The sequence below is a fragment of the Montipora capricornis genome, chromosome 7 (genome assembly GCF_036669925.1).
Source record: "Montipora capricornis isolate CH-2021 chromosome 7, ASM3666992v2, whole genome shotgun sequence".
Lineage (NCBI taxonomy): Eukaryota > Metazoa > Cnidaria > Anthozoa > Scleractinia > Acroporidae > Montipora > Montipora capricornis.
The window spans coordinates 7,779,722-7,789,721 of record NC_090889.1 but is presented as its reverse complement, the minus strand read 5'-3'; the positions used below and the strand labels follow the sequence as shown (position 1 = coordinate 7,789,721).

General features: G+C 39.9%; 2 protein-coding genes across 3 annotated transcripts in view; one reads left to right on the top strand and one right to left on the bottom strand.

The window, feature by feature from the left end:
- Positions 1-885, bottom strand: part of LOC138058146 (neuropeptide FF receptor 2-like) — a 136,876-nt gene extending 135,991 nt beyond the window's left edge. For both annotated transcript variants that reach the window (XM_068904031.1, XM_068904030.1), the window contains exon 1: positions 1-885. This exon is cut by the window's left edge and continues 142 nt beyond it. The gene's annotated coding sequence lies outside the window, so the exon portion shown is untranslated.
- The window catches only part of LOC138058144 (probable ATP-dependent RNA helicase DDX60), a 92,916-nt gene that overhangs the window by 15,493 nt on the left and 67,423 nt on the right, over positions 1-10,000 (top strand). The gene's annotated exons all lie outside the window — the stretch shown is intronic.

Sequence of the window (10,000 nt, the reverse complement as noted above, 5' to 3'; positions counted from 1 at the left end):
GCCAATCTTCTTAATTGCCTCTTTGTCGGTTTAGTCTTGCTCTCTACCTCGGCTCTTTCCCGCTGTTCTTCGCTCAAACAATGTCTTCTGCACGTTAGGGTTTCTCTCCGATTCATTGTGTTTGGTTTTTTGTTCGAATGAGTTGAATCGTTGCGCTAAATTTGAGCTTAATAGTGTCAATACGCGTACATGTGCACGAATGAACGTGCGTATATATAACTTTGTTATGCATTCTCATAAGTTTCTTTATATGAAGTATTGTTGGTCGAACAAAGGACATTTGCGGGAATGAAAAAGGCTTCAAAGGGAAATTTGCATATTGTGAAAACGTCATGTCGATCATTGAAAGCTATCATATTTCGAGTTTTCGATCACTTCGCAAATTCACCGACAGACTACCGTTTATTAGCACTTGCTTGATCTTTAGCTACCAAAATGGGAAAAAAAAATTAAAGCAGTCGTTTGAACTCCCTATTTTAACACGCTAACTTTATGTTTTTACAAGAAAAGATCTGTTTCGGCACGCGTCGGCAGGTCGTTTGCGAGTTGTCTGAAGCGTTCTGAAGATCCTCGTCGAAAAAAAAAATATGTCCGGTTATATTTGAAACAGATCGTTCATTGAAATGGTAACATACTTTTGCCAAGATTTCCGCACAGGTCCCTACTTCATTATGCATGCAGTCCTTTGTTTCAAGAAAACAATAGCGATACCAATAGACGTCCTTTGGGACTGTAGCGCTTTGTTTATTCTTCTTAGCGGTATTTTTCAAAGTCTATATGGACGACTTTTGGTCGTATGTTCCTGACAGCAAGATATTTCGGTATTACAAGGAGAGATTTATCCCTGGAGCGTAATGATCTTCCAGGATTGTAAAGAGATAACAGTTCACAGAGATATTCAGGTGCCATACCATGTAGTGATTTGAAAGTTAAAAGTAAGATTTTATAATCAATTCTCTCCCTCACAGGCAGCCACTGTAACTGTCTCAATACGGGCGTTATGTTAACGTACTTGTACCGTAGGTCCCTGTGAGCAGACGCGCAGCACTATTCTGAGCATACTGTAGTCTCTGAGTCTGATACTTGGAAAGCCCGGATAAAACGGAATTACAATAATCAAGCTTTGAAGTGATAAACTCGTGAATAAGGGTCTCGCAGTGCTGAAAAGATATAAATTTCCTAATTTTGGCTATGTTATTTAAATGATAAAATACAGATTTGCAAATAGAAGCAATCTGTTTATCCATAGACACCAAATTGTCAAACCAGGCGCCAATATTTCTTGCAGAAGTCAATGCAGTGATACGATCAGATCCGGCATATATAGAATTGAGAGTGGTCGTCGGCCGATGGCGAGCATTAATAACGAACAGTTCAGTTTTATCACCATTCAACTTCAACTTGTTTATCATCATCCATTGTTCAATATCTTTAATGCACAGTTCAACTCGAGATGCAGAATGCCCTGGTTCCCCAACAGCTGATTGACAAAAGCTTAAATAAATTTGCGTGTCAGCTGCATAGAAGTGATAAGACATGTTGTGCTGTTTGATTACATTAGCAAGCGGGGCAGTGTACATGGAATATAAAACAGAACCCTGTGGGACGCCATATTTCAGACAAGGGCTCGAGGAATGTTCGTTCTTAACATAAACAAATTGGCTCCTGTTTAGAAGATAGGATTGAAACCAAGTGAGAGCCTAGCCTCGGATTCCAGAGCAATGATTAAGCCTATTCAATAAAATGGAATGGTCAACAGTATCGAATGCGGCAGAGAGATCTAAGAGTACGAGTATGAAACACTGACCATCATCAATGGCTCGAAGAACATCGCTGTGAACACGGGTAAGTGCGGTCTCAGTGCTACGACCGGCCCTATAAGCAGATTGAAATAGCTCCATCAGGTCGCCATTATTGAGATGCTCATTCAAACGAGCAGCAACCACTTTTTCTATTGCTTTGAATACAAATCGGAGGTTAGAAATAGGCCTATAACTAGGATAGAGTTCATGATCAAGGGACTCCTTCTTGATTATAGGGGTAAGAGGGGCTTCCTTGAGTTTCATGGCAACGGTCGCATTATGAAGCGATAAGTTCACAATGCGCATAATAACAGGCAACAAGACATCATAATAATCCTTCAGCAGAGCACCAGGCACTGGATCCAAGATACAGGATTTCCTAGTCGTAGATCGTAAAAGAGAAGACAACTCTGTAATATTAGTCGGGGAGAATTCAAGCAATTCGGTAGGACTATCACATGTCGAAACTTGAGGCGAGTCAGTGACTTCCAGCATGTTTTCCCTGAGAGACTGTACCTTGTTCTCAAAAACTCAGCAAAGGTGTTCGCGAGATCAGTGGCGTTTTCATGCGATGGTAGTTTTGGTGTTGTCTTGATCAAGATGCAACAGTTTTACAAACGTTGAGAACAATACTCGCGGATTAGAACTATTGTCTTTAATGGTGTTGGCATAAAACTTCATACTTGAGTCTGAAATTAGCCTGTTAACACATTTGCATTGCTCAACTAACATTTCCCTATTAATCGTAAGTTTGTTTCTGCGCCATATCCTCTCTAGTTTCCTTCTTTTTGCTTTTTCCGTTCTGATATGATCGTTATACCACGGCGCAGCGGGTCGTATAATAACAACACGTTTCTTAATAGGCGCATGTTGCTCAAGTAATCCTGATAATGTGCTCTCATAGCAGTCACGAGAGCAGAAACACTCAAACTTTTCATAATTTGCTAATTCTGATTTTCGAATATCCTGACTAAAGCAATCTTAATCAATCGATCGCAGATTCCTATATGTTATTTCCCGCCTTCCAAGACCTGGTTTCTTGATAGACAACCCGCAAAACACCGGAGAATGGTCGGATATAACTGGATCAAACACTGTGATGTATTTGATAAAGTTATCATTGGCTTTGGTGATCACCAAGTCTAGGGTATGTCCATTCTTATGGGTGGAAGTACTAACGTGTTTTATGTGATTGAAAGCTTCAATTAAACCCATAAAACGAGTAGCAGCACGGTCAGTTGGAACGTCAAGGTGGAAATTGAAATCACCAGTCAGCAGGAGCGGTCCGTTTGTACCAGCCAGCAATTTCTAGAAATGTTGCAAATTCGTCCAAGAATAACGTTACATTAAGATCGTTTTCCTGCGATGGAGGAGGCCTGTAAGCGACCACTAATCTCAAGCCAGATGATGAATAGTTCATCATACAATCGATAAACTCAAATTATTCAAATGAGATACCAGTTGAGAGCTTTTTTAGGCTGAAACGTTTCCTATACAGCACAGTTACACCACCGCCTCTACATTTAGAACGAGGCAAATTATAAAAATAATAGCTAATAGGACAGAGGCATCTCACAGCAATCTGATCGACCATATCCCCACCCAGCCGAGTCAGTTTCGGTTATAGCAAGAATATCAATAGCATTGTCCATAACAAAATCTTTAACAATGAAGGACTTATTCATCACTGATCTGGTACTTAGAAGACAGAAGTCAACATTCTTGGAAAATACAGTATTAACTGGAGGTGGAGAACGCAAAACTGTAATCAAGTTACCGCGATTTCGCCGACAGCAGGTGATATTGCAATTATTATTAGTGTGATCTGGATGGGAAATTATGGTCGCAATTTTTCCCCTTCCTCCACGTTTTCCTCTAAATCGAAAGAGATGGTTATCCTTGACCGCAGGAAGCAAGTCTGCGTCTCTGCAACGGATCGTAGAATAGCGGCGAAGCTCCAGAAGTTGTTCTCGTGAGTAACAGATCCCAGATCCTTTCAGTCGTATGAAGCATATGCAACCAACGCGGTGTTAATTTTGCCATACAATTTAACATGCAAAGTCGCTTCATCTTTCGATTCAAAACTTTCAATAAATCTCACTGTCGGGCCAGGGTGACGTGACACATCCATGTAGATGGTAATATCAGTAGGAGGATTAAAACCAGGGACAACAAAAGTAGTCAGACCATGTTTGTAAGACTTCACGCTAGCCCTTTTAGTTTTCGCAAACCCAGCCAAGCAGGTAATACTCTTCACAGTTGCAACGGGATGACCAAGCCAAGTAAATAAACCGGCAGAAGAGCCAGAATGTCGCTTCCATAGACTAGAGTGCTTAGGACAGCTCACCAAACAATTGTCTTGCATTTCGTAGTAATAATAGTAATAATAATAATAATAATGTACTTGCTTATTACGCATCTAAAAATCTCGATGCGTTTACAAAAATATTATATACATATATACATATTATAAAGAAGTAAATCATAATTTAAAGAAAAGTTCAATTAGATGAATTATATGCTTCTTTAAAAAGAAATGTTTTGAGTCTGGTTTTAAATAATTCAACTGTTACAGAGTTTCTAATATTGTCCGGTATAGAGTTCCAGAGTGTTGCGGCTACGTAGGAGAAGGCACGTTGGCCATAAGTAACGGTATTTATCTTTGGAACATTAAGCAGTAACTTGTCAGACGATCGAAGAGAGAGGGTAGGTCGACGAACATCTATAAGTGCAGATAAGTAATCCGGTGCCAGACCATTCAAGGACTTGTATACCGTTAACAAAATCTTAAATTTAATTCTACACTCGATGGGTAACCAGTGTAGATTACGTAGTGCATCAGATATATGTTCATATTTCTTAATTCCTGTAATCAGTCGTGCAGCAGAGTTCATTGTTCTCTGTAATTTGTCCAAATCAGAACGGGTAGCTCCATATAGCAGACTGTTAGTAAAAATGTAGGGAACAGAACGCAAAATACACGATAACATTGGACAACCAAAGTTTCGTGTGGCCGCCATGCCTAGCGCCGAGTACTAGTATAGCTGTCAGATACTCAGAGTACACGCTTAAGCTAGTGGGAATGATCAACATGTCAGCCTTGACATGGCCTTAATATTTTACTGAAGCACAAGTCTTCTCAGGGGGTATTTAGCAAACATATCTACCGTGATATTGTAATGATTTACGATACCAAAACAATATCGTGTACAATTCGAGCTACAGATTACTCAAGGACAACTTGAATCTCCTGAAAAAACAAAACGCAGCTCAGTTGACAGTTATGGAAAAAAAACATTGTGAAGTTACTGCACTACCACACGTACGCAATGAGTTCCTACTTTAAAAAATATCCCGTATCTTCTCAACCCCCCCCCCCCCCACCCCCCAGGGTTGTCCAATGCTCCGACATAACGAGATTCATGGCACTTCACAATAGACATCACAAAGTGTCCCCCAACCTTAATCCTTAAAAAAACAGTAACAGTTTTGCGAGACTTAAAGAGCGGGACACTTAGTGACACTTTGTGATGTCTATTGTGACGTACCCGGAATCTCATTATGTCGGAGTATTGGACATGCATGGAAGCGCCTCTCAGCCTTTTGGCTAAGATTAGTTTCTCGGCACCATTGTACTACGTACGGTACTTTTTTCAGTACCATAAGAGACAGATACAGAAATGTTTCGGCTGTTTGTCTGTTCTCTCGAGAAGCGATCCCTAGGGTTTTTGGGTTTCGTTTTTGATAGTTTTTTTGTTAAGCTCGAGTGTAGAATCATGAAGAACTTTTGTAGTTTCTGAGAACTATTTGCTACTTGCAGCTTTTGTTGACTTTTGAATCGATGATAGAGAGAGTTTTGACGATTTGAAGACGGACTGAACGTACTACTGGATTTAAGCTTAACGAGATTTCAAGTTATTGTGGAACGTTTGGTACCAACCAGTTACTTTACATTAATACTGAAATTAAAATCAGAACTTTGAACTGGACTATAAAACACGCAATTACGGAATTTTAGATTTTTGAGCATTGAAAGAAATGGAGTACAGATGTTGTCTTCTTGTCTTCGCCACGGCAGATTTAAACAGTTTTCAAGGAACAAGTGTCTTTTTGTCTTTGCCTCGGCAGATTGAAACAGTTTGCAAGGAACTTAACCAGCATTACAGAACCGGACTTCCGATCTTACGATTTCAAAAATTTTTATCGCACGGTCAATAGAAATTTCCTGTTATGTGTGGTACCGTTTGAAAGCGTTAGCGGTCTAATTTATGAATATCATAGAATTAAGTCACCATAGTTTAAGTCCGCTAAGAAAATCGAGTACGCGTTGACCAAGTCAGGAATATGTTACTCTGTGACTGTAGTCTGCGATATTTCATTGTGTACAAAATTCTGTCCCCTATAATGCTCGTTCCTTTCAATATGCAAAGATACATCATTCAAATCGCTTAACTGTGTAGGTTACAATAATACCAATTTCAACACTGTGCAATGCACGAAACCGAGTCTTAATAATTTTCAAAGATGCAGGTATATTTAACATGCGTGCTTTGCAAATTGACTTCCATCCGATACCGCGGGTTCAAAAATTGTTATCGCATTGTCTGTTCAAGTTTTCCTTTCATGTTTCGTACTGTTGTAAAGGTCTATCTGTCCACTTTATGAATATCTAAGAATTACATGAAAGCCGTCATATTTTAATCCCGCGAAGAAAATCAAGAACGCATTAACCAAGTCAGAGATATATTGGGTGGGTTCATACTAGCGGACTAAGGATACCTTAAGTACACTTGAGCCCTACTTCAGATGTGAACGGCTTTAATTTCACCTCAAGTAGCCTACTCTGTGGCCATGGTAATGCATTTCCTTCAAAGAAGCCGAAGTACACTCTCAAGTCTAGTTCAGACCATCCTTACGAGCTTACTTATCTACTATCGAAACACATTCCGGAAACGGACGTCAATCAAGCATGAAATTCAGGAAATTCAGAGCACACAAACACGCGAACACGCACGAAAAACGACTCTGAATGAATCCGTATAGATCTTACCAGGGGATGGATGAGGACAACTTTTTAGACAAAGACCTTATGTAAGTCTCCATGCTGCGTTTGATTGACAACACGATTACCTTGAAAGCATACATGAACTCTAATATGAACGCTCATCACGGTAAGTAAACATGGACGTTCTTAAGTGTACTTGAGCTCGGGTATACTTAAGGTGTACTTACTCCGCTGGTATGAACTCACCTATTGTTGACTATAGTCTGCGAATTGCCAATGTTTACAAAATTTTGTCGCTTATAAAACGGCATGTACTAAACCCCGAAACACCGAAACGAAACCATCGGAACGAAACCACCGAAACAACCGGAACCGCCGAAACCATCGAAACACCGGAACAAAACCACCGAAACAACGGAACGAAACCATCGAAACGAAACCACCGGAACACACGAAACAGCTATAAAAACTTGAACAAAACCATCGAAACTGACTCGATTGCAGTATAAAATTTGACCTCCGGGCTGATTGTCGCTTATAATAATTTCTCGAATGGTTTCCTTCAAGTTTCCTGATTCAGTTGCTCTTTATTCACAATCTTTGCAGATTTCCTAAGCACACCAGAAGATTCTTTCATTTCATTATTTTTCCTTTATTAACTATGTCAAGCAATGATGCGCACACGGCGAGCAAAGTGAAAACGAGGTTGGAATAGTGCAAAGACCAAGGCAACAAACAAAAATACGAGGTGTCGACAAAGTTATGATAAAAGAATGTTAACGCATTTGTAAATTATTGTATTATTGAAATGTACTTGCATTTCGAAGAGATAGTTAATGGTGGAGACTGAATTTACCAAGTCTGTTGTGTGCTTGTGCAGAAGGAAACAACTTTGAACAAAATGACTCATTTTACTTACAGTGAAACTACATCACGAGTGAAAGAATTTCAGAAAATCTCGCGATCTACATGGTCATTTTGCCTGATTCGATAGCTGTTTCGGTTGTTTCGCAAGTTTCGTTTCGGTGTTTCGATGGTTCCGTTGGTTTCGTTCCGGTGTTTTGATGGTTTCGGCGGTTTCGGTTGTTTTGGTGGTTTCGTTCCGATGGTTTCGTTTCGGTGTTTCGGGTTTTAGTACATGCCTTATAAAACTCGATCCTTTCAAGATACAGGTTTCAAGCATCTATAACTGAAATCGCTTAACTGTCTAGTTTTCAATGATACCACTGTCAAGGTTGTGCCATGTACGAAACCGTGTTAAATAATTTTTTTAAAGAGACAGCTATATTTAACATACCAAGTGCTTTGCAAATTGACGTGAATCCGATAACACGGGTTCAAAAACTTTTATCGGACGCTTGATTCAAGTTTTCCTTTTATGTTTCCAAAATCAGCTTTACGATTATTTTCCGATTTACGTTTTCCTACTACGTTCACTTCCTTGAAGTCACGTTCGACCACAAAATGTATATACGCGTTTTTCTCAACATCCTCCGCCATTTTGTTTGATGGCAAATCGCGAACGACGCGAATTTATTAGCAGCGGTTACACTAGCCATTTTGCGCTTGGGCAAGAGGCTTTTTCCCAGGGGGAAGAAATTTCTTTTGTGGAACCGCCCTAAGGAAAATTGCCTCCGGGAAATTTCCTTGGATACGTCAAAAGAACAAAAGAATTGCCCATGACAGTTCCAGATGTAAGTCTTATGGTTAAGAAGACCCGAAAGCGGCTCAACGAAACACAAGATTGCCGAACGCAGGGAAACCACACGCTGTGATGAACTGTGTAAACAACATGGCTGGCTTTCGTGCAATGATGTGAGTATTTTCTACTTTTCTATTTGTATCGTAGATTATAGTTTTATTTGATGACATTTTCTGTTTCTACAGTTATAATATCGAACAGGATCCTGCTAGCGCGTTTCAGTATAGAAATGGATATCTATTTGAGAAGCGTATGACGCAGCAAGGTGTTGAGCAATCTGGCCCTTCCTACCTTGTGCAAGAATGACCAAATGTAAATCAGTATCAGAGGTTTCCTTGTTTTCCTGTTCGAGGCCATTACCAGTTTCTTCCGTCTTGTCGTCTTTGTAGCCCAGCCGAAAGCACCAGCAGTTGCAGGTCTTTCCCTTATGAATCCACTTTGCGAAAAGCAAGCGCTGTAGCTGGTCAAATCCTGAGGTGAAATGCCTGATATCAGCTTACAAAGAACATCACAACTTGCTAAAAACAACGGGAAGCGCTCACAGCAAGAAAAGTGTATGGGAGAGTATCATAGATGAATTTATTCAATTGTGCGGGGAAGCCGGAATCGATACTTCGAAAACTTTAGTGCAGATTAAAGAAAAATAGTCAATCAGTTTATCGTTCAGAAGTCGTTGGAACCAGTTCTGCGGATGTGCAAATACCCAAGCACGCCTTTTCTGGCCAGCGGCAAGTCGAAGTCTAAAATATAAATGGGAGAGTTGCAAGGACTGGAGAGAGCATTACTGAAGTCGACATCTTTGTTGCCTTCTTAAAATGAAGCGATGAATCGCTGAACTTAATTGAGATGGGCGATTTAAGAGAAGCGCCGTGACAATTACCGAAAGTAAGCCAAAGAAAAGTTCGTCCTTCAGATCTTCGATGTTTACATGCAGATCTTTGATGTGTACATTTATTTATTTATTTATTCATTTTATTTTTAGATCCTTAATTTTAATGTATTTTCTATTGTAATTAGCTTTTTAAAAACCATTAAGTGGAAAAACTAATAAATCTTATCTTATCTTAAAGGTAAGTTTTCCGCCAAAACAGATCAAGGCTTACCTTCCCCTTGGGTAATTTACAAGCGTGTAACCACAAACGGGGAGTCGATCATAACCCAGAGTAAACCCAACCCAAGCCATAACTCCAAGGTTCCCCATGGGCAAGAGGTCTAGTGTAACCGCACCTATTGAGTGGGAATTCGCTCAGCTGTCAACATTGGTAAAAATGAGGACATGTGATTGGCTATCAGTTAACCCTCGTGGAAATATCGGATCTCGCAGGAGATCTAAAAATAACTTAAGAGGGATTACGATGGGAATAGGGCCAATATGAGAGATTACTTCTCTTACCTTCATAATTTCAGCTCTTGATTTAACAAAGTGGCGAATCTTTTTTGCGTGATGGTAGAAAAAGGACCAATGTAGGGTAATTTAAAGTGAAAGGTACG